This window comes from Mobula birostris, chromosome 2 (assembly GCF_030028105.1).
Source record: "Mobula birostris isolate sMobBir1 chromosome 2, sMobBir1.hap1, whole genome shotgun sequence".
Lineage (NCBI taxonomy): Eukaryota > Metazoa > Chordata > Chondrichthyes > Myliobatiformes > Myliobatidae > Mobula > Mobula birostris.
In genome coordinates, this window is record NC_092371.1 from 4879575 (window position 1) to 4899210 (window position 19636).

General features: G+C 46.2%; 1 protein-coding gene across 2 annotated transcripts in view; it reads left to right on the forward strand.

Moving 5' to 3' along the window:
- The first annotated feature begins 785 nt into the window (after positions 1 to 785).
- The window catches only part of LOC140211560 (histone-lysine N-methyltransferase SETDB1-like), a 52122-nt gene continuing 33271 nt past the window's right edge, over positions 786 to 19636 (forward strand). For both annotated transcript variants that reach the window (XM_072281395.1, XM_072281402.1), the window contains exon 1: positions 786 to 1055. The gene's annotated coding sequence lies outside the window, so the exon portion shown is untranslated. The remainder of the gene's footprint in view (positions 1056 to 19636) is intronic.

Below are 19636 nucleotides of genomic sequence, written 5' to 3' on the forward strand. Positions count from 1 at the left end.
GTTGACTGTTTATTCCTCTCCTCAGATGCTGCCTGGCCTGCTGAGCTCCTCCAGTATTTTGTGTTTGTTGCATTGCTGTGCGAAGTGGCCAGTGTCGTTGTACTTGGTCAGTGATTATGGTTGTGCATGTTGGTTTAAGAACTTAATGGTTTGGGGAGATAGTTGTTTCTGAATCCAGTCGTGAGGGACTTCAGGCTTCTGTCCCTCAAGCCTGATGGTAGCTCAAAGAAGATGGCATGGCCTGGATGGATCTTTAACAATGGGTGTAGTGTCATTAGTAGGGAGGGGCTCTCTTCACCTTCTCCCCAAACATCCACAACTTGATCGGCTGACCAGACTGAATTGCGTCCATTTCCATGATCTGCTTCCATCCAGAATCACTGCCCTTAGAGCTGGACTCTGCAATGACGGTGATCCACCAGAAAACGAGTATCGCATTTCTGCCATGGGATTAAAGGGCGCTCTCTGAGGAAAGTCAATAGGCGCAGTCGGCCACCAATCAAAACTGAGGCGGTACAACAAGCTCCACACCCTATTAGTCGTCCTCGCTGTCCATCAGCAGAGCAGGCGCTGAAAAACAACCAACCGGAGGAGGGGTTTAAGATAATAGGAGATGATTGGCTAGGCCACACGCCGGTCATCAAAACTGGCGAGAACCTTCTTCTAACAACGCGGCGCATTGTCGTTGAGAGGAGAGGAAGCAGCCCAATGGTGGAACGCAACATCAATCAGTAGAGTTGGATGAATTGATTGGCTGGCTGTGATATCACTCAGAAATTCCTCCGTGTGATTGGGCCAGACGTTTAGAGGCGACCGGCGCGGCGGGCTCTGAGGTAGAAACCGCTGGATTCACCGCCGGGGGGAGGGGAAAAGAAGTGTTTTTTAATAACATAAAAGAAAAGTAAAATGGTCCCTGTTCTCACCGTGAAAAGAAGTCGGGCCACGTCCTCTACCCCAGCCCATAACCGAGGGACGCGGTAGACAATAGCAAGCGCGCGAATACATCGCCAGGGCCTTGCGATCGGCGGCCGCTGGAGCCTGGCTCGAGTGACGAGGTGAGTAGCTTTCGCCAACATGGAGAAGCCGATAAGAGGAACACATCGCCGTTCTCTTATTTTTTCACTCCATATATCATCGGCGGGACGGTCCGGTTTACGCGTTGCCGAACCGCGCGTTTCAAAATTCCCACAACATCGCCACTGCCGCGTTGCACTTTGGGAGCTGTAGTCTGTTGTTAGCCGGCGCTGTACTAGGGGAGTTATGGGAATCGTAGTTTATGTAGACACGGCTGGTAGTTCTGCGGGCTGGGGTAATTTTTTTGCTGCTGCAAAAGTCGTGCCGTAATGTTTTAATCTTAAGATTGTTGCTGCAAGATATGAGCCGCACTTTTGTAACTGCTATTGTGCTGGGTTGCTGCTGTAGCAAGCTGTATTAATTCTCTGCTGTAATGTTTTTTATTGCTGCTGCAGGACATGTGCCACAACAATGTAGCACATCGTTCCTGCCGCTGCACGGTTGCAGCGCCGTGTTGCTGCAGCAGGGTACGTACCGCTGCAACATCATATCTACAAATAGAACAGGAAGGTCCTCTGGCTCATGATATTTTGCCAAGCTAATTTATCTAGTAATTAAATGTCTGTACAAACCAATCCTTTCTGCTTCCACAATATTTGGATCCCTTCATTCGCTGCACATTTATGTCTCGATCTAAGCACAGCAGTCATATTTGCTTCCACAACCACCCCTGGCAGCACATTTAAGGCACTCACCACTCTGTAAAAAGACATAATACCTCTACACGAGGAATTCTGCAGATGCAACACACATAAAAGTTGCTGGTGAACACAGCAGGCCAGGCACCATCTCTAGGAAGAGCTACAGTTGACGCTTCGGGCCGAGCCCCTTTGTCAGGATGAAGGATCTTGGCCCAAAGCGTCGACTGTACCTCTTCCTAGAGATGCTGCCTGGCCTGCTGCGTTCAAAATACCTCTATTGTATTTGCCTCAGTCACCGGCCCTGGCACCTACTACTTTGTGTAATTAAAAAAAAACTCACCCACACATCTCCATTGAATTTGACCTCATCTTAAATGCATGCCTTCCAGTATTAGACATTTCGACCCTGGGGAAGAAAAATACTGGCTAACACACACACGCACAAAATGCTGGAGGAGCTCAGCAGGCCAGGCAGCATGTATGCAAAAAAAGTACAGTTGATGTTTTGTGTGTGTTGCTCGGATTTCCAGCATCTTCAGACTTTCTCTTGTTTGTGCAAAGATACTGGCTGATTATTCTATCTATGCCTCCCATAATCATATAAACCTCTGTTCCCCCCCAGCCTCCAGCACTCCAGAGAAAGCAACCCAAGTTGTCCATCCTGTCCATATAGCGTAGGCTCTCTCCCTGGTAAATTGGTTTATTACGGACTGCAATCGATAAGGACAGGCAGCAGCACCTCAGCCACAATTATTCTGAACACTGGCACTCAACAGGTTGTGTCCTCAGCCCCCGATTCTACTCCCTGTATACTCATGACTGCGTGGCCAAATTCTGCTCTAACTCCACCAACAAGTTTGCAGATAAGGATTAGCCTTATTTGTCACATGTGCATCAAAACATACAGTGAAATGTGCCATTTACGCCAACAATTGTCACAGTCTGAATCCATGCTGGAGGGGCAGCCTACAAGTACAGCATAGCACACCCACAACTTATTAACCCTAACCATACACCTTTGAAATGTGGGAGGAAAGCTGAGCACTTGTAGGAAATCCATGTGGTCATGGGGAGAATGTACGAACTGCTTACGGACAGAGGTGGGAATTGAACCCCAATCTCTGGCGCTGTCCGAACCTCTGCACTACTGTGCCACTCATAAAATAATGGTGAGATGGAGTACAGGAGCGTGATAGAGAGCTTAGTGGCATGGTGTGATCACAACAATGTCAGCAAAACAGATGAGCTGGTCATCAACTTCAGAAGGGGTTTGGTGCACGTGATCTTGTCTACGTCAATGATGTTGAGGTTGAGAGCTTCAAATTCCTGGGTACGAACTTCACCAATATCCTGTTTTGGCCCAACATGTTGATGTCACAGCCAAGAAAGCCTACCATGCTCTTGACTTCCTTAGGAGACTAAAAAGATTTGGCGTTTCTCTGTCAACTGGTTCTATCACATCTGAAATCCTGTCTGCCCACTACCCTGGACCCCCATCAATTTGCCTATCGCACCAACAGGTCAACAGAGGACGCCATCTCCACGGCACTTCACTCTGCCCTGACCCACCTGGACAGCCCCAACTCTTATGTCAGAATGCTATTCACTGACTTTAGTTCGGCATTCAATACTGTGATCCCCTCCAAGCTGATCGCCATACTTCGCCAGCTTGGTATCAGCGTATCCCTCTGCAATTGGACCTTGGACTTTCTGACTAACAGACCCCAATCAGTTAAGTTAGACAACCTCTCCTCCTCCACTCTCACCCTGAACACCAGCGTGCCTCAAGGCTGTGTGCTGAGTCCTCTTCTGTACTCCCTTTTCACCTCTGACTGTGTTCCTGTACGTGGTTCTAACTCCATAATCAAGTTCGCAGACGACACCATGGTGGTTGGTCTGATCAGGGGGGATGACGAGACAGCCTACAGGGACGAGGTCCAGCGCCTGGCCGTGTGGTGTGCCGACAGCAATCTGGCCCTTAACACCCAGAAGACCAAGGAGATCATTATGGACTTCAGGCATGCTAGGAGTCACACTCACATCCCCATCTACATCAACGGAGCTGTAGTGGAGTGTGTATCAAGCTTCAGATTCCTTGGTGTCCACATTTCCAAGGATCTCACCTGGTCCCTGAACTCCTCCATCCTGATCAAAAAGGCGCAACAGCATCTTTAATTCCTGCAGAGCATCAAGAAAGCTCACCTCTGTCCCAGGATACTGACGGACTTTTACCGCTGTACCATTGAGAGCATACTCACCAACTGTACCTCAGTGTGGTATGGCAATTGTCCCGTATCGGACCGCAAAGCACTCCAGCGTGTGGTGAAAACTGCCCAGCGGATTATTGGCACCCAATTACCCACCATTGAGAACATCTACCATAAATGCTGCCTGGGCAGGGCGAAAAGCATTATCAAGGATGCATCTCACCCTAACCATTGACTTTTTACTCTCCTCCCATCCGGTAGGCGCTACAGGAGCCTCCGCTTCCGCGCCAGCAGGCACAGGAAGAGCTTCTTCCCTGAGGCTGTGACCCTGCTGAACCTCACATCACAGCGCTAAGCAGTATTGCACCCATATTGAACTGTCTCAGTACTTTTATATTTGTGTGCTGTGGCACTTACTTTTTATTCACAGTTATTTTGTAAATAACACTATTCTTTGCATTTCTGGTCAGATGCTAAATGCATTTCATTGGCTTTGTATCTGTACTTGGCACAATGACAATAAAGTTGAATCTAATCTAATTTAATCTAATCTTAACTCTTACCAATTTTATCAACGCACCATAGAAATCACTCTGTCTGGGTGCATAATGGTTTCGCCTAGCAACTGCTCTGCCCGTGGCTACAAGAAACCGCAGAGAGTTGTGGGCACAGCTCAGCACATCACAGAAACCAGCTTCCGCTCCATAAATTCTTTTCCACATTTCTTGCTGCCTTAGTAAAGCAGCCAGCAAAGTCAAAGTCCCCCTCCCCACCCCAGATATTCTCTTTTCTCCCATCAGGCGGAAGATACAAAAACCTGAAAGCACATTCCACCAGGGTCATGGACAGCTTCTGTCCCGCTGGCATGAGACTATTGAATGGTGTCTGGGTACAGTGTGTTGTGAGACTGCTGACAGGGCAAAATTGCAGTCAACGGCACGAACAGCAGTGTAAAAGGGGAGACAAAGTGGAAAAGGGTGATGAATATAAGACTGAAGCTGTTATATTTGAATGCACACAGTATATGAAATAAGGTAGATGAACTTGTAGCACAGTTATGTAGGCATCATTGAGTCATGGCTGAATGAAGATTATAGCCGGGGGCTTAACATGGAAGGATACACATTGTATCAAAAGGACAGGCAGAGGGGGTGGGGTGACTGTTGGTAAAAAAAAAAAATCAAATCATTAGAAACAAGTGGCATAGGATTGGAAGGTGTAGAGTAGTTTTTGTTCGAGCTAAGAAACTGCAAAGGTGAAAAGACCTTAATGGGAGTGATATACAGACATCTAAACAGTAGCAAAGATGTGGTTTACAAAGTACAATGGGAGATAGAAAAGATATGTCAAGAAGGCAATGTTATGATAGTCACTGGGGAGTTCAATATGCAGGTAGTTTGGGAAAATCAGTTCCTCCGCAGAGATTGTGCCACTCCCACTGGAGAGTCCAGGTCCAAATGGGCAGGGTTGAGACGATCCACAGAAACCTGTCCGGGATACCTGCAAAGTCCAGCGTAAAAAAAAAAACTTATCCCCAGCTTCCAACACGAGGAACAGGTCGTCAGGGGACCCCGATGTCCATCATGATGCACAAACACATATTTCTCCTCCCACAGACCCGGCAACAGGTGCATTGTGGGTACCGGAGCAAACTTCTTGGCGCTGCCCATAAAAGCCGACCACTGCTGCGGATGTTGGGAGAAACTCTCCCGGCATCCGCAGGGTTGCCCGAAAACAAGCTGTGCAGAAGAGGACTGAAGGTCCGCCTTAGGGGCTGTCCTCAGACCCAACATGACTGACGGCAGTCTGTCCACCCAGCAACCGTCACTGAGGGATGCACGGAGAGCGGCTTTCATTGAACGATGGGACCGCTTGCACAGACCGTTGGCTTGAGGGTGATAAGCCGTGGTTTAGTGCAGTTTGACCCCTAGATCATGGGTAACTGCACACCAAAGCTCGGAAATAAACTGTGTCCCTCTGTCTGAAGAAATATCCGACAGGACGCTGAACCGAGCGATCTACGAGCCAATGAGCGCTCGTGCCACCACCACAGCTGAAATGGATGACACCTCTGGCCAACTTTCGTCCTATCAGCAATGGTGCGGAGGTGAGTAAACCTGTGGGATGGGGGCAACGGGGCAACCAAACCCCACATTCACATAGTCGAAACGCTGCTCAGGGACCGCAAAAGGAGCCAAAGGAGCCTTGGTGCGTCGGTGCACCTTCGCTTGTTGATACACCAAACGAGCACTAGCCCAGTCCCTGACGTCGTTCTTAAGCCCACGCCGTACAAGCTTTTCTGTCACCAGCTCCTGCGATGCCCTCTGGCCTGGGTGAGAAAGCCCATGGACTGCATTGAAAACGATTGGCACAACCGGCCTGGGTCGCCCATTGACAGATCACACAGTAGGGAAGTGCCGCTGTCACTGACAGCAATGTCCATCAATTTCAACCCGCCTGCACGCTCCGGTCTGCTGCCATCGGACACCCACATGGACAGCACCAGTGAAGGAGGTTATGCTTCCCCACAACATGCTGGATGTCCGTGGTGATCTCTGAAATAAAAGAAAGATGGCACTGCTGTCGAGCAGACCAAGGTTCAGAGACCTTAGCCATGGCGAATATTAGGGGCTTATGATCCATAAAATCCGTAAATGGACGTCCCTCTAGGAGAAAACGAAAATGCTGCACTGCCAAGTACAGGCCGAGCAGGAACGTGCTGTATTTGCACTCGCAGGAGCAAAGCTGAGCGCTAAAAAAGGCCAGAGGCTACCAAACGCTGTTGACCAACTGCTCATGCACTGCACCGGCTGCACAATCTGCCACATCCGTGGTGAGAGCAATCAGCGCGTCTGGGAGGGGCTGTACCAGCGGTGTTGCCTTGGACCTTTCCTCTGTCCAGTCTACAACATGGTTGGCCTCTTTGCCCATAAGGGCCTCACATGAGTTGAGCCACTTTGGGGACAAAATTATGATAAAAGTTCACCATGCCCCAAATCTCCTGCAGGGCCTTAATGGTGACTGGCCGAGGGAAGCGCTTAACGGCCTCCACTTTAGCTGGCAGGGGGAACTGCCCCAGCTGCATTGATGCAGTGTCTGAGGAAGTCGACTATGGACAGTCTGAACTGACACTTCGCCAGGTTGACAATAAGGTCAGGCTGACTAAGGCGTTCGAAAAGGGTTCTCAATTGTAAGGGATGTTTGTTCCCAGAAGAGCCGGCTACCAAATTGTCATCTAGGTAAACAAACAGGAATGGCAAATCACTGAGAACACTGTCAGGTGCTGAAAGGTCTGGCCACGTTCTTCAGCCCGAATGGCACTCAAACAAACCAAACTGTGTGATATCAGTGGTTTTAGGAATGTCACTGGGGTGGACACCTGGTGATAACCGTGAACGAGGTCTACCTTTAAGAAAATAAAGTTTCCCTGCCAAGTGGGCAAAGAAATCCTGGATGTGTGGGATCGGGTATCGGTCAGAGGTCGTGGTGTCGCTGAGGTGACAGTAATTGTTACATGGACACCATCTGTCCCCTGGTTTTTGCACAATACGGAGAGGGGAATCCCATGGACTGCCTGACAATGCCCAGGTGCTCCATGGCGTCAGACTCTGCCTTGGTGACGGCTAGCTTCTCTGGGTTGAGGCGCCCGGTGTGGGCATGATTTGAGGATGTGTTGCTCCACCCTGTGTTTAGCAGTGGAGGAGGAGAAGGTGGGCTCGGTCAGGTCTGGGAAGTCAGCGGGGTGGCGGAGGAAGTTGTTGGAGGTAGAAAGGGTGCTGGACAGCTTTGAAGTGCAGGTGGTGCTGAGTGTGCCGGAACAGGGAGTAGAAAGTCTTTGCATTGACGAGGCACCAGTTCTGGACATCAATGAGAAGGGCGTTGACACAGAGGAAGTTGGCCCCCAGCAGGGGTGTAGACACTGCCACCAGCACAACATTCCAGCGGGACTTCTGCCCGCCCAAGCATAGCGCCATCTCATGCTTATCAAAGGAGCGGATGGCGCTGCTGTTTGTGGCCTTGAGAGACAGTCTATATTTCCCAGTTCGACGTGGGCAGGACGCTCACCTGAGCACCAGTGTCACTGAGGAAATGGAGTCCGTAACACAACAAACTGCCTGACCTGCCAATGCCCATAGCAGCTAACGGACACTGAACCTTCTGTTTCCCCACTCCTTGAACCCGCGGGATGGGCAACACTTCTTGGCTCTCGGCCCAAACCTTGAGCGGTAGAAAGACAGGGGAGGAGACCCTCATTGAGCCGTGGCGATTGTCTCATGTTCAGGTGGCGGTGAGGCAGCGAAGTCGTCCAGCTGCATGGTCACACAAGACCTCTTGGTGAGGGAAAACACCTTGTCAGCCTCTCCCACCAGGGCCTGGAGGTCTTTGAGGGGGAGAGTCAACCAGAGCCGACTGCACCTTGCCTGGTAGTTGTTGCAGGAAGCTCTCTGAAGTTGAAATACGGCTGATGTCTGTCCGCCATGGACAACATGGAGGAACAACATGTGGTCCTTCGACTCGGACGGCTTGGAGTCGCCTAAGCTGGTCAGTGAAAGGAGCCGATGGGCATGGTCAGACATGAAAAGTGCGACGCTCTGTTGAAGGAGTTGCTTAAGAGTCTTGAACCCACCAACCTCCGGTGGGGGCGGGGTGGTTGCTGTAGGATGCTCGTCACCCTGGTCGCCGTAAAGCTGTCTAACGCTGTGACGACGTAGTAATATTTCGCGTCATCTTGCGAGATTCCCCACACTGTCTGATTTGGGGAAGGCTAACTAAAGTCTTATATCCATGTTGCAACTGTAAAAACTTTGGTTAGATCACCTTTGGAGTATGGTGTGCAACTCTGGTCACTCCATTACAGAAAGGGTGCAGAAGAGGTTGCTGACCAGGATGCTGGCTGGATTAGATGGTATAAGCTGTAAGGAGAGGTTGGACAAAATTGGGTTGTTTTCTCTGGAGCGGTAGAAGCTGAGGGGAGACCTGATAGAAGTTTATAAAATTAGGAGGTGTTGGTAGCTGGACTTTCTCGTAGGACAGAAATCTCAAATATTTGGCGACAGTCATATAGAAGGTATAGCTTTACGGTGTGAGGCAAAATGCTTAAAGGTGATAAAGATAGATGCGGGGATATACAGTGTGGAAACAGGCCCTTCAGCCCAACTCGTCCATACTGACCATAATACCTTCCTGAGCTAGTCCCATTTGCCTGTGTTTGGCCCAAGTTCTCCTATCTTTCCTATCCATGTACCCATCCAAGTGGCTTTTATGTGCTATAATTGTATCCACACTACCAATTCATATGGCAACTCGTTCCATATGCCCACCATCCTCTGTGTGGAAAGTCAGGTTCCTTTAAAAAATGTTCCCCTCAAGTTTTTAACACAGCGGTAGGTGCTTGGTATTCTCTGCTGTGGGTGGTAGCGGAAGCAGATATGATGGTGGCTTTCAAGAGTACATGAATATTACAGGAACGCAGGGATATGGATCATGTGCAGGAGGAAGGGATTAGTTTCATTTGGCATCATGGTCTTGTTCCTGAGCTGTACTGTACTTTGTTCTATGAAGCCATCAGGCCCAACTATCCAGACCCAGCACTTCCTATAATGTAAAAGACTAAGTTTGTTGAGTAGGTTGTTTATTATTTCAAGTAGGCCCCATTCAGTGACACGTGGAATTATGATGTTGTAGCAATTAGTGAAACTTGGCTACAGGAGGGGCAGGACTGGCAGCTTAATATTCCAGGGTTCCGATGTTTCAGATGTGATCGAGGCAGAGGAATGAAAGGTGGGGGAGTAACATTGCTTGTTAGGGAAAATATTACAGCAGTGCTCAGGCAGGACAGATTAGAGGGCTTGTCTACTGAGTCCTTATGGGTGGAGCTGAGAAACAGGAAAGGTATGGCCACATTAGTGGGATTGTATTACAGACCACCCAATAGTCAACGAGACTTGGAAGAGCAAATCTGCAGAGAGATAGCAGGCAACTGCAGGAAACATAAAGTTGTGGTGGTAGGGGATTTTAATTTTCCATACATTGATTGGGACTCCCATACTGTTAGGGGTCTAGATGGTTTAGAGTTTGTAAAATGTGTTCAGGAAAGTTTTCTAAATCAATATATAGAGGGACCAACTAGAGGGGATGCAATATTGGATCTCCTGTTCGGTAACGAATTAGGGCAAGTGACAGAAGTCTGTGTAGGGGAGCACTTTGGTTCCAGTGATCATAACACCATTAGTTTCAATTTGATCATGGACAAGGATAGATCTGGTCCAAGGGTTGAGGTTCTGAACTGGAAGAAGGCCAAATTTGAAGAAATGAGAAAGGATCTAAAAAGCGTGGATTGGGACAGGTTGTTCTCTGGCAAAGATGTGATTGGTAGGTGGGAAGCCTTCAAAGGGGAAATTTTGAGAGTGCAGAGTTTGTATGTTCCTGTCAGGATTAAAGGCAAATTGAATAGGAATAAGGAACCTTGGTTCTCAAGGGATATTGCAACTCTGATAAAGAAGAAGAGGGAGTTGTATGAAATGTATAGGAAATGGGGTAAATCAGGTGCTTGAGGAGTATAAGAAGTGCAAGAAAATACTTAAGAAAGAAATCAGGAGGGCTAAAAGAAGACATGAGGTTGCCTTGGCAGTCAAAGTGAAGGATAATCCAAAGAGCTTTTACAAGTATATTAAGAGCAGAAGGATTGTAAGGGATAAAATTGGTCCTCTTGAAGATCAGAGTGGTCGGCTTTGTGCAGAACCAAAGGAAATGGGGGAGATCTTAAATAGGTTTTTTGCGTCTGTATTTACTAAGGAAGCTGGCATGAAATCTATGGAATTGAGGGAATCAAGTAGTGAGACCATGGAAACTGTACAGATTAAAAAGGAGGAGGTGCTTGCTGTCTTGAGGAAAGTTAAAGTGGATAAATCCCCGGGACCTGACAGAGTGTTCCCTCGGACCTTGAAGGAGACTAGTGTTGAAATTGCGGGGGCCCTGGCAGAAATATTTAAAATGTCGCTGTCTACGGGTAAAGTGCCGGAGGATTGGAGAGTGGCTCATGTTGTTCCGTTGTTTAAAAATGGATCCAAAAGTAATCCGGGAAATTATAGGCCGGTGAGTTTAATGTCAGTAGTAGATAAGTTATTGGAGGGAGTACTAAGAGACAGAATCTACAAGCATTTGGATAGACAGGGACTTATTAGGGAGAGTCAACATGGCTTTGTGCGTGGTAGGTCATGTTTGACCAATCTGTTGGAGTTTTTCGAGGAAGTTACCAGGAAAGTGGATGAAGGGAAGGCAGTGGATATTGTCTACATGGACTTCAGTAAGGCCTTTGACAAGGTCCCGTATGGGAGGTTAGTTAGGAAAATTCAGTCGCTAGGTATACATGGAGAGGTGGTAAATTGGATTAGACATTGGCTCGATGGAAGAAGCCAGAGAGTGGTGGTAGAGAATTGCTTCTCTGAGTGGAGGCCTGTGACTAGTGGTGTGCCACAGGGATCAGTGCTGGGTCCATTGTTATTTGTCATCTATATCAATGATCTGGATGATAATGTGGTAAATTGGATCAGCAAGTTTGCTGATGATACAAAGATTGGAGGTGTAGTAGACAGTGAGGAAGGTTTTCAGAGCCTGCAGAGGGACTTGGACCAGCTGGAAAAATGGGCTGAAAAATGGCAGATGGAGTTTAATATTGACAAGTGTGAGGTATTGCACGTTGGAAGGACAAACCAACGTAGAACATACAGGGTTAATGGTAAAGCACTGAGGAGTGCAGTGGAACAGAGGGATCTGGGAATACAGATACCAAATTCCCTAAAAGTGTCATCACAGGTAGATAGGGTTGTAAAGAGAGCTTTTGGTACACTGGCCTTTATTAATCGAAGTATTGAGTATAAGAGCTGGAATGTTATGATGAGGTTGTATAAGGCATTGGTGAGGCCGAATCCGGAGTATTGTGTTCAGTTTTGGTCACCAAATTACAGGAAGGATATAAATAAGGTTGAAAGAGTGCAGAGAAGGTTTACAAGGATGTTGCCGGGACTTGAGAAACTCAGTTACAGAGAAAGGTTGAATAGGTTAGGACTTTATTCCCTGGAGCGTAGAAGAATGAGGGGAGATTTGATAGAGGTATATAAAATTATGATGGGTATAGATAAAGTGAATGCAAGCAGGCTTTTTCCACTGAGGCAAGGGGAGAAAAAAACCAGAGGACATGGGTTAAGGGTGAGGGGGGAAAAGTTTAAAGGGAACATTGGGGGGGCTTCTTCACACAGAAAGGTGGGAGTATGGAATGAGCTGCCAGATGAGGTGGTAAATGCGGGTTCTTTTGTAACATTTAAGAATAAATTGGACAGATACATGGATGGGAGGTGTATGGAGGGATATGGTCCGTGTGCAGGTTAGTGGGACTAGGCAGAAAATGGTTCGGCACAGCCAAGAAGGGCCAAAAGGCCTGTTTCTGTGCTGTAGTTTCTATGGTTTCTATGGTCATAGCTCCATTTCACACCAATAGACACTCCAGTTCAGGTTTAATTCCAACCGCCAGCCACTGTGGAGCTGTTTTTACCCCAGCTCTCCTTCTCAAGCAATGCACAACCCTGCTGGATGAGCTTCAGCAGGTCAAGCAGCGTCATGGGGAGAAAGAATTTCAACCCCAGCTTCCTTCCTTTCCCCCACAGATGCTGTTCAACCCACCGGGCCCCTCCAGCAGATCCCAGCCTCTGCAGTCCCTTGAGCTCTTGTTCAAAGTGTGGGGTTCAGAAGCAACGCTGTTTAAATTTGGCACCAAAACACTTCTCAAATCTCAAATGTTCCTATTAGTGAATTGTTGAAATTATCAGTAAATGTACAGTTTAGCTGCAAAACCTATACTCATTGAAAATACACTCAGTGGCTACTTTATTAGGTATGCTTGTTAATGCAAATATCTAATCAGCCAATCACATGGCAGCAACTCAATGTATGAAAGGTCAGGAGGTTCAGACCAAACATTAGAATGGGGAAGAAATGAGATCTAAACGACTTTGACCATTGATTATTGGTGCCAGATGGGGTGATTTGAGTATCTCAGAAACTGCTGATCTCCTAGGATCTTCATGTGCAACATACGTTAGAATTTAGACAGAATAGTATGAAAAACAAAAAAAAGTCAAGTGGTGGTAGTTCTGTGGATGAATCACCTTGTTAATGAGAGAGGTCAAAGGAGAACGGCCAGACTGGTTCAAGTTTAAAGGAAGGTGACAGTAACTCAAATAACCACGTGTTACAACAGTGGTGTGCAGAAGAGCATCTCTGAACCCAGAACATGTCAAACCTTGAAATGGATAGGATACAACAGCAGAAGACCACAGACATACACTCAGTGGTCACTTTATTTGGACAGGAAATAATCTTCACCCTGGAGCATTAAATTTTGTTTCTCTTATCACTGATGCAGCTTGACCTGCTGAGTATTTCCAGCTCTCTCTCTTTATATTTTCCATTTATTCTCATTCCTATCTTTTATGCCTTTAATTTAAAACAAAGATTTAAAGTTGCTGATTTTTTTTTTTAACTGGTGTATAATCTACCCAGTATGAGACATTGTCACAATGGAGAACATTCCTCAGAGTGTGCCTGTTCTTTTTGATGACCTGCTGTTTAGGATGGCATGGTCGGTGGAGCTGTTTCCTCACAAGCACAGTGACTTGGGCTCTCGCCTGACCTCCGATGCTGTCCGTGTGGAGTTTGCATGTTCCAGAGTAGTAGAGATGTTCAGCACAGTGACAAACTCCTTGACCCATGTTGACCTTTTTGTACTTGTCCTCTTTGTCTGTACTTGTTCCAAGTCGTTCTACGTCTTGTACATGTGTCTACTAATCCATGAGTCCACTGGAGGCCCTAGAAGATGGCTTGTCCTGGGGTTAGAAGACTGTATATCTACATAGGTGGGTGAGAGAGAAGAAGGACTGGAGCTTGTTTTGCTGTTATTGCTTGGTATGTTCTGTTTTGTGTTGTTTCAGTGAGCATCGTGGGTATGCTAGTTGATGCTGGAATCTGGGGCAACACTTGCAGGCTGTCCTCAGCATATCTCTGGGTGTATTGATTGTTAATGCAAATAACACATCTCACTATGTTTTGATGTACATGTGATAGATAAATCTGGATCTGTACGTAAGTGCCGGTCTAAATGTATCTTAAGTGTGGTGATAGTATCTCCCTACACTACCTCCTCTGATAGTACAGTATATGCTAGACATTGTGAGCATATGTGCATGTATGTAATGTCCTTCCAAAACTCCTTCCTCTTAATGAGTCCATGAACCTTACCTCACTATTCCTCTTTTGAATGGTCCTTTGTAACTTCAGTGAATTTTATGTATTGCACTACTGCAATACATTTCTACATATTGGTACCAATGACCTAGGAAGGAAAAGCAATGAGATGCTGTAAAGAGAATTTAGAGAGTTAGGTAGAAAGCTGAGAAGCAGGGCCTCCCAGATAGTAATTCCTGGATTGCTGCCTGTGCCACATGCCAGTGAGGGTAGAAACAGGTTGATTTGGCAGATAAAGGCGTGGCTGAGAAGCTGGTGCAGGGGGCAGGGCTTCAGGTTCTTGGATAAGTCAGACTGTCAGGACGGGCAGGCAGGTGATGGGACTTGGTTGCAGCCAACAGACTGAGTATCAAATCCTCAGGGATGCAGTCAGGAAGGATAGCAAATACGGTACTGAAGGTGTTGTATCTAAACGCACGTAGTATAAGAAATAAGGTGGATGATCTTTTTGCAATATTACAGTTTGCCAGATATGATGTTGTAGCCATCACTGATTCGTGGCTGAAGGATGGTTGTAGTTGGGAGCTGAATGTCCAAGGTTACACATATTGGAGCGATAGGAAGGTAGGCAGAGGGGGTGGTGTGGCTCTACTGGTAAAGAATGGCATTAAATCAGTAGAAAGGTGTGACATGGGATCGAAAGAAGTTGAATCCTTGTGAGTTGAGTTAAGAAACTGCAGTGGTTAAAGGACATTGATGGCAGTTATATACAGACCTCCCAACAGTAGCTGGGATGTGGACCACAGGTTACAACAGGAAATAAAAAAGGTAAGTCAAGGGGGCAATGTTATAGTAGTCATGGGAGATTTTAACATGCAGGTCGATTGGGAAATCAGGTTGGTAGTAGATCTTGAGACTGAGTTTGTTGAATGCCTAAGAGATAGCTTTTTAGGGCAGTTCGTCGTTGAGCCTTCTTGGGGATCAGCTATACTGGATTGGGGTGTTATGTAATGAACCAGAGGTGATTAAGGAGCTTAAGGTAACAACCCTTAGGAACCAGTGATCACAACATGATTGTGTTCAACTTGAAATTTGATAGGGAGAGAGTAAAGTCTGATGTAGCAGTATTTCAGTGGAGTAAGGGAAATTACAGTGGTATGAGAGGGGTGTTAGCCAAAGTAAATTGGAAGGAGCTGCTGGCAGGGATGTCAGCAGAGCAGCAATGGTGAGCATTTCTGGGAAAAAATGAGGAAGGTGCAGGACATGTGTATTCCAAAAATGAAGAAATACTCAAATGGTAAAATAGTACAACTGTGGCTGACAAGGGAGGTCAAAGCTATTGTAAAAGCAAAAGAAATGGCATGCAACAAAGCAAAAATTAGTGGGAAGATAGAGGATTGGGAAGTTTTTAAAAACCTACAGAGAGCAACTAAAAAGTTCATTAGGAGGGAAAAGATGAAATATGAGAGCAAGCTGGCAAATAATATCAGAGTGGATAGTAAAAGTTTTTTTCAAGTATGTTAAAAATAAAAGAAAATAAGAGTGGATATAGGACCGCTAGAAAATGGGGCTGGAGAAATAATAATGGGGGACAATACTGTGGAAGACATTAGCGATATGCCTGACGTAGTGTGTTAAGGAAGAGAAGTGGGTGCAGTTACTGTTACAAGAGAGAAGGTGCTCAAAAAGCTGAAAGACCTAAAGGTACATAAGTCACCCAGACCAGAGGAACTGCACCCTAGGGTTATGAAAGAGGTAGCATTTAGTGATTATGGAGGCATTGGAAATGATCTTTCAAAAATCATTGGACTCTGGCATGATGTTCCACTCTTTAAGAAAGGAGGAAGGCAGCAGAAAGGAAATTATAGACCAGTTAGCCTGACCTCAGTGGTTGGGAAAATGTTAAGGATGAGGTGATGGAGTACTTGATGACATAGGACAAGATAGTACAAAGTCAGCATGGATTCCTTCAGGGAAAATCCCGCCTGACAAACCTGTTGGAATTCCTTGAGGAGATTGCAAGTAGGTTAGATAAAGGGGATGCATATTTGGATTTTCAGAAGGCCTTTGACAAGGTACCACACAGTACCCATGGTACTAACATGGTTAGAGAATTGGCTGATTGGTAGGAGGCAGTGAGTGGGAATAAAAGGATCCTTTTCTGGTTGGCTGCCAGTGACTAGTGGTGTTCTGCAGGGCTCGGTGTTGGGACCACTTCTTTTTATGCTGTATAGAAATGATTTAGATGGAATAGATGGCTTTGTTGCCAAGTTTGCAGATTATATGAAGATTGGTGGAGGGGCAGGTAGTGTTGAGGAAACAGGTAGGATGCAGAAGGACTTAGACAGATTAGGAAAATGGGTAAGAAAGTGGCAAATGAAATACAATGTTGGAAAATGCATGGTCATGCACTTTGGTAGTAGAAGTAAATGTGCGAACTATTTTCTAAACTGGGAGAAAATCCAGGAATCTGGGATGCAGAGGGACTTGGGAGTCCTTGTGCAGAACACCCTGAAGGTTAACTTGCAGGTAGAGTTGTTTGTGAGGAAGGCAAATGCCATGTTAGCATTCATTTCAAGAGGTCTAGAATACAAGAGCAGGGATGTGATGCTGAGACTTTATAAGGCACTGGTGAGGCCTCATCTTGAATATTGTGAACGGTTTTGGGCCCCTCACCTTAGAAAAGATGTGCTGGTATTGGAGAGGGTCCAGGGGAGGTTCACAAGGATGATTCCAGGAATGAAATGGTTATTATACAAGATACGTTTGATGGCTCTGGGTCTGTACTTGCTGAAATTCAGAAGGATGTGGGGGGGGATCTCATTGAATTCATTCATTCGAATGTTGAAAGGCCTAGACTGAGTAGATGTGGAAAGGATGTTTCCCACGGTGGGAAAGTCTAGGACAAGAGGGCAGAGCCTCAGGATAGAGGGGCGCCCTTTCAAAACAGAGATGCGGAGAAATTTCTTTAGCCAAATGGTGGTGAATTTATGGAATTTGTTGTCACATGCAGCTGTGGAGGCCAGGTCGTTGGGTGAATTTAGGGCAGAGATTGATTGGTTCTTGATTGGACATGACGTCAGAGGTTACTGGGAGAAGGCCGGGAACTAGGGTTACATAAGAACATAAAAAATAGGAGCAGGAGTAGGCTATCTGGACCATTGAGCCTGCCCCGCCATGCAGTAAGATCATGGCTGATCTGTCTGTAAATTCAGCTCCATCTACCTGCCTTTTCCCCATAACCCTTAATTCCCCTACTATGTAAAAATCTATCTAACTGTATCCTAAATATACTTAGTGAAGAAGCCTAAACTGCTTCCCTGGGCAGAAAATTCCACAGATTCACCACTCTCTGGGAAAAACAGTTTCTCCTCATCTCCGTCCTAAGTCTTCTCCCCTGAATCTTGAGGCAATGCCCCCTAGTTCTAGTAGGGGTTGAGGAGGAGATAAGAAAAGAAAGGATCGACCATGATTGAATGGTGGAGCAGACTCGATGGGCCAGATGGCCAAATTCTGTTCCTATGTCTTATGGTCTTATAAAACAATACATTTCATGACGCCAATTCTGTGGCCACTTTATTAGGTACAGAGTTGGAACCTGGTGGTGTTCTCCCATCCACTTCAAGATTTGATGTGTCATAAGTTCAGAGTTGCACTTCTGCACACCACTGTTGTAACGCGTGGTTATTGAGTTAATGTCGCCTTCCTGTCAGCTTGAACCAGTCTGGTAACTCTCCTCTGACTTCTCTCAATGACAAGCCATTTTCCCCCACAGAACTGCCGTTCACTGGATGTTGTTTTGTTTTTTTTGCCATTCTCTGTAAACTGTAGAAACTGTTTTGTGTGAAAATCCCAGGAGACCTGCAGTTTCTGAGATACTCAAACTACCCTGTCTGACACCAACAGTCATTCAACACAGTCAAAGTCACTTAGGTCACATTTTTTTTTCCCCATTCTGATGTTCGGTCTGAATAACTGAACCTCTTGACCATATCTGCATACTTCTATGCATTGAGTTGCTGCCACATGATTAATTAGATATTTGCATTCATGAGCAGGGGTACAGGTGTACCTAATAAAGTGGCCACTGAGTGCATATCAGTGGTAATAAAGCAGATTCTGATTCTTATGCACTTCCATGTGAACGTGTGGGATCACTCTGGTTTCCAACCACATCCCAAAGACGTGCAGGTCAGAAGGTTCATTTGGCTCTGTGGATTGTCCCCAGGGTATGTAGATGTTTGGATATGGGTGAGATTTGAAGAGAATGTGGGGATAATATCAAATAGGATTAGTGTGGGATCAGTGTAAGTGGGTGGCTGATGGTTGGCACTGACACAGCAAGCCAAAGGTCCCTGTAACTTTCAACAAAATTTTTGTCCTGCTATTGTGCTTTAGAAATGGTCCAGTCACACAATGAAAAAGCCTTTTCCAAAACACTGGGTGCAATTCAGACAGAGCTGTGAGTGAGTGCAAACTCTTAAAAATGCCTTGGTTGATATATGTGGCCAAGTAAGATTTTACAGACCAAAAATTACTTATTCTTTTCCCCCTTCCTGTCTCTCTTCTCAGTAAAATCTGACTTTGTAGTGGCTCAACCAGGTATGGGGTCAGAGGGCAGTCAGTACCTGTGGAGCTGCAAGGTCAAAGATCAAAGTAAACTTATTGTCAAAGTATGTATATGTCACCATATGTTACCTTGAGATTAATTTTACTGGAAAATAAAGTAATACAGTAGAATTTATGGAAAAATATAGTAGTAGTGCGATCTCTCGAGTTGAGTATGATGTTCTCCTAGGGATTGTCTATTTATTGGTGGGTCTTCAGGTGGCCGTAGAACACAATCCCGCCCCTTCACCACTTGATAATCGCCTCATGACTTAATCCGAGGTGTCAAGGTGAATTCCCTTAATCGAGAACGCCTGTGCATGACTTTGTTTAATGTGCAGACGTTGATGTGTAGGTAGCCAGTCTGTGACAGACTGGGGTCAGAGTTCAGTGGCATGGAGTCCAAGATGACTGGGGACTTTCCACTGCTGCGGGCTTCCTTCACCTTCACTGCCGTTGTGCTGTGTGTTATCATCTTCAAGCTCCACCACTGAGATCTTTTGGTTGGACCACTCTTTATCCGAAACGTCCCCCCTCACCATATCTCCATTGGTGACCCTTCCAGGAGCTAAGCATCGGGTGATATCACTCTCAGGAACTCCACCATGACAAGGTGATGATACTCAGAGAAGATGAAAAACTATACGTAAACAAAGACTGAGAAACAACTGGTATGCAAAGAAGATAGTTGGTGCAAATAAAAAGCAGTAAGTAATGCTGAGAACATGAGTTGTTGAGTCCTCGAAAGGTGAGTCTGTAGATTGTCGAATTAGTTCAGAGTTGAGGTGAATGAAGCTATCCATGCTGGTTCAGATTCCTGATGATTTTAGGGTTATAACTGTACCTAAACCTCGTAGTGTTGGACCT